This window comes from Panthera tigris, chromosome A1, assembly GCF_018350195.1.
Source record: "Panthera tigris isolate Pti1 chromosome A1, P.tigris_Pti1_mat1.1, whole genome shotgun sequence".
Classification (NCBI taxonomy): domain Eukaryota; kingdom Metazoa; phylum Chordata; class Mammalia; order Carnivora; family Felidae; genus Panthera; species Panthera tigris.
This window is the reverse complement of record NC_056660.1, coordinates 196,430,893-196,447,978: the sequence shown is the minus strand read 5'-3', so window position 1 is coordinate 196,447,978 and position 17,086 is coordinate 196,430,893. Positions and strand designations below refer to the sequence as shown.

At 47.0% G+C, this 17,086-nt stretch overlaps 1 protein-coding gene and 1 long non-coding RNA gene across 3 annotated transcripts in view; one reads left to right on the top strand and one right to left on the bottom strand.

Annotated features, from left to right (window-relative positions):
• SH3TC2 (SH3 domain and tetratricopeptide repeats 2) overlaps positions 1 to 4,738 on the bottom strand; it is a 90,005-nt gene extending 85,267 nt beyond the window's left edge. For both annotated transcript variants that reach the window (XM_042994711.1, XM_042994691.1), the window contains exon 1: positions 4,540 to 4,738. The gene's annotated coding sequence lies outside the window, so the exon portion shown is untranslated. The remainder of the gene's footprint in view (positions 1 to 4,539) is intronic.
• A 117-nt stretch (positions 4,739 to 4,855) lies between these two features.
• LOC122240953 lies at positions 4,856 to 5,654 on the top strand. Its single transcript, XR_006220777.1, has 2 exons — positions 4,856 to 5,288; positions 5,585 to 5,654. It is a non-coding gene; the product is annotated as an uncharacterized LOC122240953 (long non-coding RNA).
• The last annotated feature ends 11,432 nt before the right edge of the window (positions 5,655 to 17,086 follow it).

The window sequence follows — 17,086 nt, the reverse complement described above, 5'->3', positions numbered from 1 at the left end:
TAGAAGGGCTGCAGTTTTATCAGAACACAGACACATGATCACTGAGAAGGTGACAACTGAGCAAAGACTTAAAGACATGAAGGAGGAATCCATAGACATCTAGAAGAAGGGCCTGCCAAGAAAAGGAAAGAGCCAGTGCAGAGCCCCCAGGGTGCGGGGAAGGCACAGAGCTTCCACGACTTCTCTAGGTGCACCCTTCTCCCCAAATCTCCGGGTGTTCAGCAACCCAGAAGCTCTCCAAACCTTGTTCGCTTGCATTTTTACGGAGGCTTCGTTACACAGTCATGATTGATTAAACCATTGGCCACTGGCAATTGATTCAACCTCCAGGTTCTCTGCCCTCCCCAGAGGTCAGTAACAGGACTGAAAGTTTCAACCCTCTAATCACATAGTTGGTTCTCCTGGCAACCCATCCTTAGGTTAGTTGCAAAAGTCACCTCATTAACATAAAGGAGACACCTTTATCACTCTCAACACTTAGGGAATTCCAAGGGTTTGAAGAGTTTGAACCCTGGATGAAGACCAACTATATATGAGAAATATATTTTGATCATCTAAATGACAAATGTATCTTTTTCTTACAAATGACAATATCATAAAAGTGTTGCTTGAACAAAGTGAGCCCCGGGGAAAGGATCAATCAAGATTAGGCAGGAAGCAGAGAGCATCTTCAAAGGAGTCACTGAAGAGTGTTGAGTATAAAGACTACAAAGCTGTGGACAGAGGTAAGGTAAACAGCAAGGTCAGGCCCCGGAGAGTTAGCAATAGCACTCCTTGGCCAGAAGGGGTCAGCAGAGAGCAGCATTCCCAGAGCCCGGAGAAGGCTGGCTATAGGAGCGTTACTGACAGACATGGTCTTTGGTAAAAGAACAGAGTTATGGCCACGACCAGGCTTGGCAGGGAAGGAAAGAGAGGACTAACTACCCCGGTCTCTCTCAGCTCCCATCTCCCCCATCCCAAACCAGCGCCTGCCATCAACTGATCCAACTACATGCCAAAAGACTGTGAAGAAGGTTTGAAGATTCCCGTGACCAGTCTCCCGGAGAAGAGAGAGGGATGGAAAAGGCTGAAGAGTGAATCTGGGGGACAAGATGAGAGTGTCCAGGACCGAGAGAGCAGTGGGAGATGAGGTCAGAGAGGTGTGAGGTTTTGTAAAGCCTGATAGAGTGTTTCAAGAATGTTGGCTTTTGCTCTAAGTGAAATGTGGAGCCACCACGGGACTTTTAGCAGGAGACTGAGGATTTGACCTGTATTTTACCAAGATTTTACCACTCTGGCTGCTCTGTAGAAATGGATTGTGTGTGAGGGAAGGGAAGGGGTGGAGTCCATTGGCCCTGACTTGGACCATGGTGGTAACAGTGGAGGTGGTGAGAAGTGTTCTAACTCTGGATAGTTCCAAGAAGATCTAAAAAGATTTCCAGATGGACTAAGAGGAGGATGTAAGAGAAAGGCGAGCATTGGGATGACTAATGTTTTGGCCTGAGCACCTAGAAAGATCGAGTTGCCTTTAACTGAGAGGGGAGAGCCAGCAAGTAGAGCTAACTTAGCAGTGTGGGTGGGTGGGTGGTGGATGTATTAAATTTGAGTCTATTAGACATCCAAATGAAGGTACTGAGTAGACGTTTGAATATACCAGTTTGGAGCTCATAAGAAAGATCTGGACTGAAAATATAAATTTGGGAACCACCAACAATGAAATATATTGGAAATATGAGAAGGGAGAAGCACTACCAGATGGGGAAACAAAGAAAGCTTCACAGAGCAGGGGGCATGTCGTTTGCATCTTGAAGGATAGAATTGTGACAGCAGAAATAAGTGAGAAGAGCATTCCAGACAGAGGAAAAGCCACTTGGAAAAATGCTAAGATAGGAAATTAGAGGCAGGTTTGGAGAAGGCCAGTAGAGTCAGCAGGTAGACTTGTTGTTAAAGGAAGTCAGAGGCAGAAATGGAGCTAGAACATGGTTCCTCGTTTCCAGTTCATTCATGCAGTTGTCATATATTCATCAAACATCTCTGGGCTACCTACTCGGTCTAGGTGCTATGCTCTGTTCTGAACATTAATAATAAAAACACGTATTGAGCATTAATTATGCACTCAGAGGGAAAAAAGTCACCATCAACGAAATGAAAAGGCAACTATGGAATGGAAGAAAATATTTGCAAATCACAGATCTGACAAGGGGTTATTATCCAAAACAATATTTAAAAAAAAAAATATCACACAAGTCAGTAGCAAAACACAAACCCTTTGACTAAAAAATCGGCTAAGGAACTGAATAGACATTTTTCCAAAGACAGACAGATGGCCAACAGGTACATCAAAAGGTGTTCAACATTGCTAATCATCAGATGAATGCCAATCAAAACCACAGTGAGACAGTATCTTACACCTGTTAGAATGGCTGTTAGAGAAAAGACCGGAGATAACAAGTCTCAGCAAGGGTGTATAGGCAAGGAAGCTCTTGTGCACTGTTGATGGGAATGCACACTGCTACAGCCACGATGGAAAAGAGTATGAAAGTCAACAAATTCAATTAAAAATAGAAGTAAACAAATTAAAAACAGAACTACTAGCAACAATGATCCAGCAATTCCACTTCTGGGTCTTTACCTGAAGTAAATGAAATCACTCTTTAAAGAGATATCTGTACCGCATGTTCATTGCAGCATTATTTACAATAACTTCAGTGTCTACTGACAGATGAATAAGGAAAAGACCCATATTACATATATGAATAAGGAAAAGACCCATATACATATTACAGATGAATAAGGAAAAGACCCATATTACAGATTACATATACCCATATATATATGTACATATATATACATATATATATGTATATGTATATATATGTGTGTGTGTGTGTGTGTATATATATATGTACATATATATATACACACACACACACACACATATATATAGCACATAAATATTATATATATGTTTATATATATATATCTCCAGTAAGTTTTTGCTATTAGTTTTTGTTAATCTATGTATTAGCAAATATATATTTAAATATATATATGTACACAAATATATATATATATTTTTTTTTTAAGTTTACCTATTTATTTTGAGAGAGTGGGAGCAGGGGAGGGGCAGAGAGAGAGAGGGAGCGCGAGAGAGAATCTCAAGGAGGCTCCGCACTGTCAGCACAGAGCCCGATGTGAGGCTCGAACCCACGATTCATAACATCATGACCTGAGCCAAAAGCAAGAGTCAGACACTTAACTGACTGAGCTGCCCAGGCACTCCTCAAAGATACATTTCCAATGGAATAATAGTCAGCCATTAAAAAAGGAGGAAATTCTGCCATTTGCAACAACAGGAATGGACCTTGTGGGATAATTATGCTAAGTGAAATTAGTCACTTAGAGAAAGACAAATGATGTCACCTATATGTGGCACCCAAAAAAAAAAACCCAAATTCATAGAAACAGAGAACAGATTGGTGGTGGCCAGGGGTAGAAGGTGGGGTGTAAGCAAAATGGGGGAAAGTGGTCAAAAGGTACAAACCTCCAGTTACAGGATAAATAAGTCCTAGCCATGCGACATATAGCATAGTGATATAATTAACAATACTGTATTGTATATTCGAAAATTGCTAAGAAAGGAGATCTTAAAACTTCTCATCATGGAAAAAAAAATTTGTAACTACATGAGGTTATGGACGTTAATGAAACGTATTATGGTCATCATTTTGCAATATACACGTGTAACAAATCATTATGTTGTGCACCTAAAACTAATACAATGTTATATGTCAATTACATCTCAATAAAGCTGGAAACAAAAGTAATGAACAAAAGAAAAATACAAGAAGAGTGAAAGTTTTACAAATATATATATATATATATATACACAAATATACAAATATATATATATATATATATATACACAAATATACAAATATATATATATATATATATATATATATAAAGTAGGTGTCATATATCTATCTATCTATCTATCTATCTATCTATAGATAGATAGATATATGACACCCACTTTGTGCTAGACATTCTCCAAGGCAGTAGGAATAGAGCAATGAATGAACTAGACCCAGATCCAAGCTCCTAGGGAACTTTCAGAGTAAAGTTTGTCCTGCTTTCACAAAGACCCACCTGGCAATGTGCCCCCTCCTGGAGACTCACCTACAGCCCTAGTCCAAGAGCACTCACCTTTTACCCACTTCCTACTCCGCCCTCTACATCAAGATGCCCGGCTCTTTGGTTTTTATAACTAATGCTTTATTTCAAATTTTATACTTTCATGACGAGAACTCTTTTTATATTATATGGATCTCTGGAATAAATTTCTTGTCAACAAAGTAAAAAACAAAAGGGAGGGGAGAAAAGAAAAAGAATTTCCCTGAGTCCTCCTAGCACTCCACCAAAGCTATATTAACATTACCCCCTTTAAAGACCAGGAAACAAGAGTCTGAATGACGTGCCCCAGCTCACTCAGACGACAGGGCACAGCAGAGCCGGGGTTCGAGCCAGGGCAGTGGGACTCCGGGGCTCCGTCCTTACCACTCGGTTAGTGCCCGTCACTCTGGCAGGAAAGGCGAAGCAGCGTCTGTGGCTGGAGAGCCCTTGTCACATGGTAGCAGATTACCAAGCCACGGGCGGGCGAGGTGTTCTCCCGGCTTCCCTCTGCACGGATGAGCATCGTGCCCTTGCCAAGGGTCAGGGGAGGACCTGGCGGCCGCAGCTGGGGAGGGGCGGGGCTGCTGACCTGCTGACCCGGCAGAGGTCACCAGTGGCCAGCTGTGACCTCACCCGGGACAGCTGATGCTCTTTCAACGTGTCAGTTTCCTATTTCTTGGCTCCCACAGCCAGCCTGGGGTCAAGGGGCGGGCGACGGGAGCCCCACCCTGGGAGGCTGGCAGCGCAGGAGTCCATTCCTGCTTGCTCTCCTCCAACCCACCTCAAAGAGAAAGAAACTGAGGCCCATAACGACTAAATCATTTCTTCAACCCTTTTAGGCAATCCCGTGGCAAAGCCCGCATTAGAACTCAAACCCCGGGACCTTCAATTCAGTGTGCTTCCGCGAACGTGCTAACACCAATAAGCTCAGGCTTGAAAATCAGGTTCCCTAGTGAACAAGCTGGGATAGGATGGTGTGTCAGGACACGAGCCCAGGACGGACACTCCCCACCGCTCCCAGGGAAAGGAATTTCTCCTCAGTCCAGCTATCTTTCAGGGACACTCAGGTTTTGCAATCATCGGACTCAGCAAAGGGCAAGGGAAGCAGGAATCCTTCCGCCCAACGAGCCCAGGTCAGATGTCCTTCCTGGGGAGACTTGCATCTGGGCTAAAAGAGGCCTGTGCAAGCAGCAGGCCTGGAACTAGTGACAAATAGGAGTTTCAACACCACCCCCACCCCCCACCCCCACCCCCGTTCGGGAGCCGTAAATAAGCGGAAGAAGGCACAGCGAGAAGAGGACGAGGAGGAGAAAAGTCATGGCCAAGCGCGTTGTGTCCCGAAGGGCCTTAACCAGCAGGGGGCAGTACAGACACAGCATCTGAGCTACAGAGAAAATCCTCCGCGGTGACCTTTTTTTATTCTTTGCAGGTGCAGCGATCACCACCACCAACCCATGATTGTACAACAGGTCCCTGTTTGTAAAGCTCGTCCTAAGTCAGCGACTCCTTACATCCTTGCACCACGAAGCAGCAGGCCTTTGTGTGAGGAACATGTCAGCTGACTTCTCTAAGGTCTTATTTCTAATAGTCTTAGAAATAAGCAGAGATGAGTTTTCTCACATATGGGGGTGCGGGCGTGTGTGACAGGGAATACACAAACAGGAGCTTCATCACTTAAAACGTATAAAAGAATATAAACCAGAAACACACACACACACACACACACACACACACACACACCACAGCACCAACCTCACATCCATCTTCAACAATTCTGCCTAATGATAAAGTCTAGATGCTTCCAACCTACACAGAACCACATTCCTATAGCGCTGAGGCAAACAAGCAGACAAACGTCACCCACACACTTACAAGCACAGTCAGCAAAAGTGAGACAGAACGTTTTAAACACATAGGTGAGCTCTTCTCAACTCTTAAAGTGTGTTTTAATACCATACACTGCTACTTTCCCAAACCTTAAAATGCAAACGAGCCCTTTGGGAATCTTACTAAAATGTAGATTCTGATACTGTAGGGCGGAGGGAGGGCCCAAGTTTTTGCGTGTCCTGGCAAGCTCCCAAGCGACCAGTGGCTGCTGGTCTATGGACCACACTTTAAGTAGTAAGGCCACAGCCCATGTCACCCAGGGCCAATGCTTTCCCTGGACGGAGGCCTCCAGTTAGCTTGAGATGGGGGAAATGGAGCTGCAAACCCCTTGGTTCCTTATCTTTCACTCTGAGCATCTCCCCACTGAGAGTAACTCTGGTGTTTAAAGACACATTTTGTTTATATACGGCCCTTAAAGCCTATCAGTTAACCTGAACCTAACCTGTAGAAACTATGATCCTATAATAGCTCCAGGCTTCCAAGTCATTCCAAGGACTATTTTAACTATTACGAGATTTGGGGGTCTGATCCTCTGATATGTGTGAGTCCCACATACGCAACACCACCATTGACTTACAGCAGAGAAAGAATTTTTGTGAGTGTTTTATTTTGTTTTGTTGTCACTCAGTTCCAGTGGTTCTCGACCAGGGGCAATTTTGCCTCCTGGGAACATTTGACGATAACCAGGGACCTTTCTGGTTGTCACAGCTGGCTACTGCATTCTGGTGGGCCAAGGTCAGAGATGCCGCTAGACATCCTACAGTGCACAGGACTGGCCCCGCAACCAAGAATGATCCCGCCCAAAATGTCAGTGGCACCAGGGTCAAGAAACCCGGCCCTATTCAATCCACTCACACTGATCCATATCTTCGTCAAACTATTGAATGATTATTTGAATATTGCCACAGATCAGGGGAAAGAAAAAGATGGTGGACAGCCTTTCATATTGGACCTTAGAGGTCTTGCTGTCTTGGTGCCTGAGGCATCCAGTGGTGGGCCTGCCTTCCAACTCTGGACAAGCTGGACAAGCTGGACAGAATGGATAAGTCATGGACAAGCTGGATGGAATGGACCAGTTACACAAAATCTCTCAGCTTTCACCCCCTCAGATGTCAAGTGACTGTTAGCCCCTGTAAGAGGACAGGGATGTTTCTATAGGGGGGTCTCTCTTTGGGACAGCAAAGTATACACATCCTCCTTGTACAGAGGAGTGCTTGTGGGTTTACTGAAGGAATGAATGATACCTGACATGCTTATAACAATCTTTCTTTAGCACTCTGATGGTCACTCCTACTTTTTCAATCTCGATGAGAAACTTGAATGTTAGGGATTCCTATCACTAGCTGCACCTTGTCCTGGCAAAGCCAGACTTGCACTCCAGGATTTGCACAGCATCCTTCACTATGCGTGTACTGTCTTGGAAGTAGGAAAGGCTAGCGTCAGACAGCCTGGGTGCAAATCTTAGCTCCCCTACACGAGCTTGGACATTTGACTTACTCTCTCTAAGCCTCAGTTTCTCCATTTGAAATAATAAAGGGAATAACACTTCCTATCTCATGGGGCACTGGGAAGAATCAAAGTTAAGTGAGATGGTAACATGCCAAGCCCTTAGCGCAACGTCTGGCCCACAGCAAGCTGTCAGTAAAAGGGGGCTTTGTCATGCTTTTGGTCTCCAGCCTCCAAATCAAGGGCACCCGCTCAGTTCCCTGTCCAAACAGCAGCAGAGCCTGAGTACCAAAATCAGAACCTGGCCCCAGAGACCAGGCTGACCCAGCTCCTTTCTGCTGTGTGGAAAGTCGGGAGCTGACCCTCCCCACTCCCCGCTCCATGTGCCTGAACAGAGGGGTTCTGAAACCAATATTCCCTACTCTTCTGCATGCCGGCTTAGTCCTATTCAGAATACAGCCCGATGACTAGATACACCGCATTTTCATTCTGCTCAAAGGCCAAAGGACACCAATAAAGACATCAAAGCTCAAAATTGTTTGGAGAGCAAAGAAACAAATGAGGAGAGAAAAATGTAGTCTTTGATTCAATAATGAATTTTGCATCAAGGGCTCCGGATCACAGTTCACCAGAGACCATGCTGCCGCATGTTCTGCATTCCATTTTTTATGAGAAAGAGGAAAATGGCGGCGGGGGGGGGGGGGGGGTGGGGGGTGGAGGGGACACACAAACCGATATTAAGGGCATATTAAAGAAAGGGTATTCAAGCATATATCTTGATTTGAGCATGTGGACCCAAACCATTTATATTTTATAGCATAGTAAAAGCTTGGAGCAGAAAAGGAGCATCCAGTCCAACCTCTTTGTCTTCTAGATGAGCAAACCGAAGCCTCTGGGCATTAAATAAGGGCCCCACATTTTCAGCCTCATAGCAACCGACTTAGGCAGGGGAGCCATGGGGCTTGTTCCTCCATCCACTCCTGCCTCACTCAAGGATTTGACTCTTGCCTGGAAGGGACTGGAAGGAAGCTTGGCATCCTTCTTCTCCCAGGGCACCATTCTCGCTGGGCTTGCGAAGCTCATGCATTCATTCGAGTACTCTTTACTGAGCACTTACGATATGCCAGACACCATTCTTGGTACTCGAACTACAGAGAAGGACCGGACAGGTGCTTGTCCCTAATGCACCTGCCTTCCAGGGGGCTACCCGGTCTGCAAAAGGGCACGACCCAGCTCTACAACAGAATTCTGGTGATGTTCCATGCTCCCGGGGGAAGTAACATAGCTTGTGTTAAGGGAGAGGGACTGGCGTTCGCTAGAGATGAGATCTGACCCCTGAGAAGTAGCCAGTCATGTGGAAGTCAGAGGGAACAGCGTTCTAGTTAAAAGGAACAGCAACCCCAAACACCCGAGGCAAGCAAGGGAGGCAGAGTGACCAGAAAGGAAGCCGGTGGGGCCAGAATAGAATGAACAAGGAGAAGGTGGTAGGAGTGGAGCTGGGCTGGGAGCACTTGCCCCAGGACTCCAGGAGGTGGAAGCAAGACTGAGATTCGGACTGGAGTGTCCAGGCTCACAGTTGTTATAGTTCTGCATCAACTATGCTATGCAGACCCTTCTCTCATGTTGAGTCACCCACCGGGTCAGCTACAAGAGGACCCTGCCACACTGGGAGGACCCCGGCCATGCCGAGCTCACACTCAGGATATGGCATGGGGCAAGCCTCTAAAGGCCAAGGGAGCCCCCAAGACCAGATGGACCAGACAGCATGGAGAGGGGAAGTGGACCCATCCCTCCCTAGTAGGCGCCATGACTCATACAAAGTTAGTCGGTCATGAGTCAGTCCTGCCAGCCCAGAGGAAGGGCTCAATAGAGTCAAAGGCTAATTTTAAAAACCACTATTATTAATTTTTGATCCCACAAGAACTCATGAATACATTTTCCTTATTTAAAAAAATGAAATGAAACGAAACATGGTCCCTAAGGCTAGTGTCCCCTTAAGACTCCTCTCCTCCAGGGGCACCCAGGTGGTTCAGTCAGTTAGGCAACAGACTTCGGCTCAGGTCATGATCTCATGGTTCGTGAGCTCGAGCCCCACTTTGCGCGAACCCCGCTCCTCTCCCTCTCTCTCCCTCTCTGCCCTCATGGGATTCTCTCTCTCCCTCTCTCTCTGCCCCTCGCTCACTTGCACCCTCTCTCTCTCAAAAATTTTTTTTTAAAAAATTAAAAAAGAAAGACTCCTCTCTGCCAATCCTGGCCATCGGGTCAGTTCCCCAGCTCTCTCTCACCTGAACCTAAATACAGTTATTATTCCAGCCCATCTCATACGCCCTAAAATGCACTCCTAGGAAAGATAGTGTGGTTTCTATGTGTTCATTGGAATAACTGGTGGCACACTGTATATACTGGTCTGCAGCCTGTCTTTGTCCCCACCAGACAGTAGGTCTTGAGCAGCTCTCCAGGTTCTGACGCCAGCCCTCACCTCGCTTTGCTCATTCGCCGTGTCATATTCCTTAGTATGATACGTCGCTGTTCGCCTCCCTCTGAACTGGCATTTAAGCTGTTTCCAGTTCCCTTTGTATCACAAAGACAATCACACTGCAGTGAAATTTCCTCTCTGTCCACCCTGCGGGGATTCCTCTGTGATGGGGGGAGGACCCTACTCTTAGAGGCAATCCCCGAACGGAAGCAGAATCAGCTCTGGGAATGTCTAAGCACCTAGGGAGCATCTAGACTCCTTGCCTTACCATCACTGCCCTATTCCCTGGACGCCACTGGGACTCTGTAGAAGGAGGGACTTAGTTTCGATGGGCTCTAAATACTCTCCCAGCGGGGGCAACCTAAAACTCCCCCAATGCCAGGGAGTGAACAGTGGGACTTTCTCACAAGTAGAGGTGTGCTGCCCTTTCAGAGGTTATGAGGCACTGGCAGGAGGCCTGTGGATTTCAACGCCACTCCCAACAGTGCACTGTGCTTTAATGGCGTTCCTGGGGAAGTGACTAGTGCACACATACCGTGGACTTCTGTTTGCCCTTTACCAGGGCCTTCCTGGATATCAGGGGATATGATGTTACTTCCCACAAATTCTGTGTAAATAACTGAGCCGGAGTGGCTGATTTGTAATGAGATGAGGGGAAAATAATCACCACCTACTTTGCATAGACCGGAGTTCACAAAGCACACAGTTTCTCATTTCATCTCGGGAACTACCCTGAGATATACACAGGGAAGGGATAATTACAGTACGTATTATGATAATGTTTCATGGCAACTGTTATTCATTACAGCTGAGCAGATTCAGACAACAAGAATGAATTGGTTGCCCAAGGTCACATAGCGAGGAAGCGAGGGCAAACCCAAAACTCGGGTCTTCTGACTGCTAGTCCATTTCTCTGTACTTCCCAGCTGTGCCGCCGTGAAGACCCGCTTATAATTCTGAATGCCTAAGGGACAGGTGCCCCCTTGGCAGACTCTGCAGGATATAGTGGAAGACCATATTCAGAGATAGACTTCGGTCTTAAGGAGCCAAGTGAATCAAGAGGGAAGCAAGCCAAGTTCGGGGTAGGAGGGCAGGGCAGTTAATTCAACTGGACTCTGAGATGAGTAAGTCCGTGTTGTCCGAGAGAATTTTACTCCACCCATTAATTAAAGATACTCTCTGGGATACTTTGGCTAGCTGGTCATGCAGGGCCTCTCTAGGGAGGTAGCAATTAAGCAAAGACCTAGAGGAAGAGGAGCTTCCAGCTTTGCAAAGAAGCAGGGAAGAGCAAAGCAGGTGTAGGGAACAGCGTGTGCAAAGTTCCCAGATGGACAACCTCACAGCGAGGCTGGGGACCCCCTCTGCGGGGAGCCAAAGGGAGTGGGGGCAGGAGGTGAAGGGGGTCCCTTGATGACTGGCCTGGGCAGTCAGTGCTAGAGGAGCTCAAAGGATGGCTTCCAGGAGAAGACAGGACTTGAGGGCATCTTGAGGAAATGACTGGCGTCATTCAAGGGAGACACAGCAGGAGAGGGCACTACAAGCAGAACTGTAGGCAGAGGAGAAATGGTCAGTGAATAATGGGTAAAACGGTCTCTTAACTGTCAAACGGACGGAGGGGTTAGAAGGCTCACTGACATCCCATTGAGACGCCAATAAGGAAACTGAGCCCAGTGAAGCCTGGCCAAGGGAATGGCAGGGCTGAGTCCAGCTCCCAGATCTACCAGATTCCCACCCTCCCATCCGGAGCTGGCTCCACCCCAGCCTCTTCTGCTGGCAGGGCCACTGTCAGGAAGGAGGCCCGGGCTGTGGTCGGATGTGAGTAGAAGGCCTCAGCAGAACCCTGCGGTGGAACCGTCTGGCCAGAGCTCCCCCGCAGCCAGCACTGCAGCCCCCAATACTCTGATCTCAAAGCCAATTCCTTTGTTCCCGCCCCCCCCCCCCCGAGAAGCTTCCCAAAGACCTGGGGGACACCTTTGATATTTTTTAAACATTTTTGCACAAAACAATGTAAGGAACCAGGGGAAAAGCACGGCTCCATCACCAAACTGTTTTGGCCAGAAAAATAGGCCCATGTCCTGCCAATTCCGTTGCAGTTTGGGAGCTCCCCCCGGGGAGGAAAGGGGCGCGCACAGGGAGTCAGGTCCGGGAGAACCACGCAAATCACCATTTCCTGGTGGGAAGTCTACTCTTTGCTCAGGGCCTAAGGCTCAGCACAAACTAGTGGTGGCCGTGGGGGATCAAAGGTCTCTGCACCAGCCTGGAACATGCTCAGATCTTCTGCCAAACTCCAACCATAGGTCACCCAGATACTTAGAGCCAAGAACACTAGAGCAAAAGGTACCTCAGGACTCATCTGGTCCAATCCTCCACTTATAAAACTCAGGCCCAGAGAGCCACCTCCAAATCATCCAGGTTCTTCCGAGGTAAACAACAGCAAAGTGTACGAGCATCTAATGATGCCTGACACAGTGCTAAGTCGTTATGCCTGTCATCGCTGCAGACGCTAACAGTGAAGTAGATAGCGTTATGACCCCTGCTTCACCCACAAAGAACCTAGTTAGCCTAAAGAGGTTAAGTCACTTGCCCAAGGTCACACAGCAAGGAAGAGTAGTCAGGACTCCAGTCCAGACCACTTTATCCCACGGCCCCAGGCCTCCTCAGAGCCCGCTGCATCAGGACTGTAAGCAAGATCTCTGACCTCCCAGCCTCGTAGGGCATTTCCATCCCAGGTTCACTAATGCCGAACGTGGTCTTGACCATCTGCCTGGGGCTCAGTTCTTCCACAAAGAAGCCTCTAGCCTCCCCACCTGCATCCGGTCCTGCCTCCGCCTGGACCTGTGACGTTCTTTTTTTAGTGCTGCACCCGCTCCTTCCCCACAACCCTCCGCCAAACCAGGATGGCTATTCCTGCTTCTTCAGCTCAGCTCGAATGTCACCTGTTGAGAGAGACACCCGTCTTTAATGTCTACTCCCAGCCCCTCTTCACGTACTTTACAGACTGCAATTATAAGTCTGCCTATTTGTGTGTGTATTGTCTCCTCCCCTGTGTTTCTGGCAGGCACAGTTCCTGGCGCGGATAGACAATTAGATGTTGTAAAGTGAAGGAACAACCGAATGAATGAACCAGAAAACGAAAGAATACCTTAGTTCTTCTTCGAATAAGTGCCTGCACAGAAGCTTACCCTTGTCCAAGTGATTTTGTTAAAACTACATAATCCAAAAAGTTACTTTGATCCAAGAGCCTGATATTATGAGTGTGTATTCCCATGTCTTTTTCTCCGTCATATAGAGATATGTATATGTGGTACCTATATGGGATCCCATTTATGGAAAAATGATTTAACTATGTTATAGGATATGTATATTCTACATGTTCTATAGATTACATAACACATAGGTCCACCAATATACATCATCCTAAAAAAAAGTACAGAGTATATTTTTCTGCAATTTGCTTATTTCACCACTTCCCCTGAACGTTCTCCCCCCCCCCCCACCGTATATAGATCTGCCTCTTCTTGCTAACAACTACATATTGTTTTCGAAAAATAAAAATTAAAGTACTCACTCTTGGTGGGATACTCAAATAGTCTAAGAATGGCAAGTAGAAATCACTGGATCATAAGCACCTCTTCCCACCATTGCCACATCTCACAGGCCAGAAGGATGTGGTGTCCAGATAAGGGTGAGTGAGGGGGTATTCATGAATGGACAGGAGCACACAGCAGTGCGGTGAGAGGCACAGGCTCCCGTGCAGGAGGGAGATGTGGGGTGCAGCTGGATGAGAGCGAAAGAAGGGCAACTAGGAAGAAAAGTTGAGGAGCCTAGGGCTGGGTTTGTCAGGGAGAGCCTTGAGAGGGTCAGAATATGGGGAAGAAAGCTAGAAACCACCCCAGTCGGGGACCGGAAGTCGAAAGACAGAGGGGCTCTTGGAGCAGAAGAGAAGCATAATGGGGGAAGTTCTTCCATCCCACGAAGAAGGTGGACAATCTGTCTCCCAGTGGTTTTCCCACCTGGCTTTCCAACACCCAGGAGCCTTTGCCTGTTTCCGAGTGAGACGTGTTTATCTCCATTCTGGAGTCTCAAAGTTCAAAACAAACTTCCAAACAAAGGGACCCTCCGCTCTGCAGTTTTCGGCTTCATTCTCTTGCAAGGACAGAGCCAAGATTCTGCTTTCCTGATGACTTTCACAGCCAATTCCACCGGGAATCCCACCCCCAGCTTCCTTCTGCGTCTTTCCTGGCTGCCTCCGATTGTTGTGGACATCCTCACGGGTATAGTTTTTTTTTTTTTTTTTTAGCTTCTTTTAACTCTTTTCTTCCTATCTTTATAATGATGCAGGAAAAATAAGATTGTTTTCCCAACAGCAATTTGGGGCTGGTAGAGTGGACCAAAGTTCTCTCCAAAGAGCTGGATTCATCAGCATATATTATTAAAAAGAACCTTAGACAAGAAGAACCAATCAGTCAAGCTCCCTGTAGTTGGAAAATTCTGAGACATATTTTCATGGCCATCACTCTATAGAAAAGCCCAACAGGTTTGCATAAGTAGAAAATGACAAGAATGTCTCTGAGGGCAGGTATAAGTGAGAGATATACTAAAACTCAGCACACGTCGTGTTCATTTGCTAAGCATTACACTGAGTATTTTAATACACACAATAATCCATGAGGTGGATACCATATTAATGTCCATTCTACAGATGAAGAATTTGAGGCTCATAGAGTATCTCACGCAAAGTCACATAGATACTAAATGACGGAGGTAGGACTGACAATCAGCCAGTCTGGAAATGGCTCCCAGACTCTTAACCAAGCCACCATTGGGTTTGCCTAATTCATGCTTTGCTAACTTAATTATTGTCTACCACCCCTCTTCCAAGTAGGAGTTATGCTCCAGGAGAGCAGGTCCTTGTCTGTCCTGTTGTATCCCCAGCAGCCAGCAGGGGGCCTAGCACAAAGTAGACACTCAATAAATGCGTACTGAGTGAATGAATTAATGAATGAATGTTATGGTTTTATTTGACGATATCCTGTTATCTGAAAATTTCTGAACATTGAAGCTTTGGGTGATATCTAAATATGTTTATTGAACAGTCCTATTAATTTTACCTATTTAACTTACCTGACCCTGTTCCCAGGGAGGGGAGGGACAAAACTTTTCCAAGCATTAGAACCTAGCAAGTTACATGAAATTTAGGAATTGAATAAGGAATTCTAATCTGAAAATTTAAAGAGAAAGTACATGCAAATTTAAAGAGATCTTTTGGAATCGTGTATTTAGTAATCACTTTCTATGTTTTCAAAGCTGTTCCAGGCCCCTGGCTTTTTCAGTAGCAAAGGTGGTCTATGAACCACCTGGGATACTCATTTCAAACGCAGAGCAAGGAAACCAGGAAACTGGGAATCTGCATTTTGCGACCATCTCAGTTGGTCTGACGTAAACAGAACTTTGACGCCTGCTGCGAGGAAGTTAAGGTTATTCTCTGCCCTTGGAAAAAAACCCTAACAAGCTACCAAAATGTGTTTCAAAAACCGCTGACCCTTTGATTTATCTGATGATTCCTTAAGGACTGTGGCGTCTTGGGATCGTGAGCCATATCAATTTTTTTAGTCCTGTGTAAGGCAGGAATGTTGTATTTATCTGCAAGATACTCTTTCCCCAGTTTTGAACGGGTGGTCACCTACCATTGCCCTGACATCCCGGACTCCTGTGTACTGATTCACTCTCACACGGAACCAAGCCAGGAGCGAGGAGAACTGGTCCAATTCCGCCGTGAGATGCTGCGTGTCCGAGGGCAGGTGGCTCAGCCTTGGTGACCGACTGTTTGCACGTCCATAAGCCTGGGGTGTGAGTGTTCCCCACGTTTTGATTCTACACATCCTCAAACCAGAGTCATTCTATAGACAGGGATCAGGGAGTCTCCCAATCTTGTTTTTCTGTACTCAAAAGTCATGCTTCTGTGACCATGAATTAAGTTCAGAAGGTGACAGAAGTAGTCAGGAGACTGTGAGGAACCCCACCCCACGGCATTACTCACGACCAAAAAATCAGAATATAGGTTTCTGTAATCCACACCCGCAAGAACTAACTACAAAGATAATAATAATAATACTTTGGGCAAGAGTCAGTTGGCCATACAAAAACTGGGGGAACCAGTGAGGTTGAGCCGGGAGGCCACATACCTGCCTTTGCCACAGATGGGGAAGGACCTCAGGGTGGCGATTCCCAGACCTTCTGCTCTGAGGGCTGTACAATAGTAGATCCAGAAACGACCTGGGGCATTCTGTCAACAAATGTTTACTGAGACCTCCTATGTGCCAGGCAACGTTCTGGGGATGGGGGGGGGGGGCCTGTGGTGAACCCACCTGACGAGAGCCATACTCTCAACGAGTTAAGATTCTAGTGGGGAAGGGAGATGATAAACAATTGTCCCAAATGAATCTCATAAAGGGGGAGGGAGGGACACATGTGAGGAGGCTGGTGGAACCCCTAATGTCCACCCACTCGGTCCAACTGCCACCTTACACGCGTGAGGAAAATGAGGCAGAAACAGCAGTGACCTGCTCAAGACCAGAGTCCACGGAGCTGGTTAGGAGTGGAGTTAGGAGACGCCTGGGTGGTTCAGTCGGTTAAGCGACCCACTTCAGCTCAGGTCAAGAGCTCACCGTTCGTGGGTTCGAGCCCCACGGCTGGCTCTGTGCTGACCAGCTCAGAGGCTGGAGCCTGCTTCGAATTCTATGTCTCCCTCTCTCTCTGCCCCTCCCCTGATCGCGTTCTGTCTCTTAAAACTAAATAAACATTTTTTTAAAAAAATTAAGAAGCAGAGTTGGAAGTGAAAACTGTCTTCCTGCAAAACCCATCCTTTCTTCACGGCCCCTCCCAGTGACTGCTTTATTTCCCTAACACTGTCTCCGCATAGACCCCGGCACTGAGGGAGGGGAAAGAAGCGCTCAAGCACCCCTCGGCTGGCCCCAGGGTACAAGGGTCCCCTGCATCCCCCCCCCCCCCCCCATCACACCCCAAGACCCAGCGAGAAGCCCGGCGGGGCGGGGCCTGGCCACGCGCCGGCGCGTCCAGCAGGTGGCGGTAGCGAGCGGCCGCGCCCCCCGCGCTGCCACC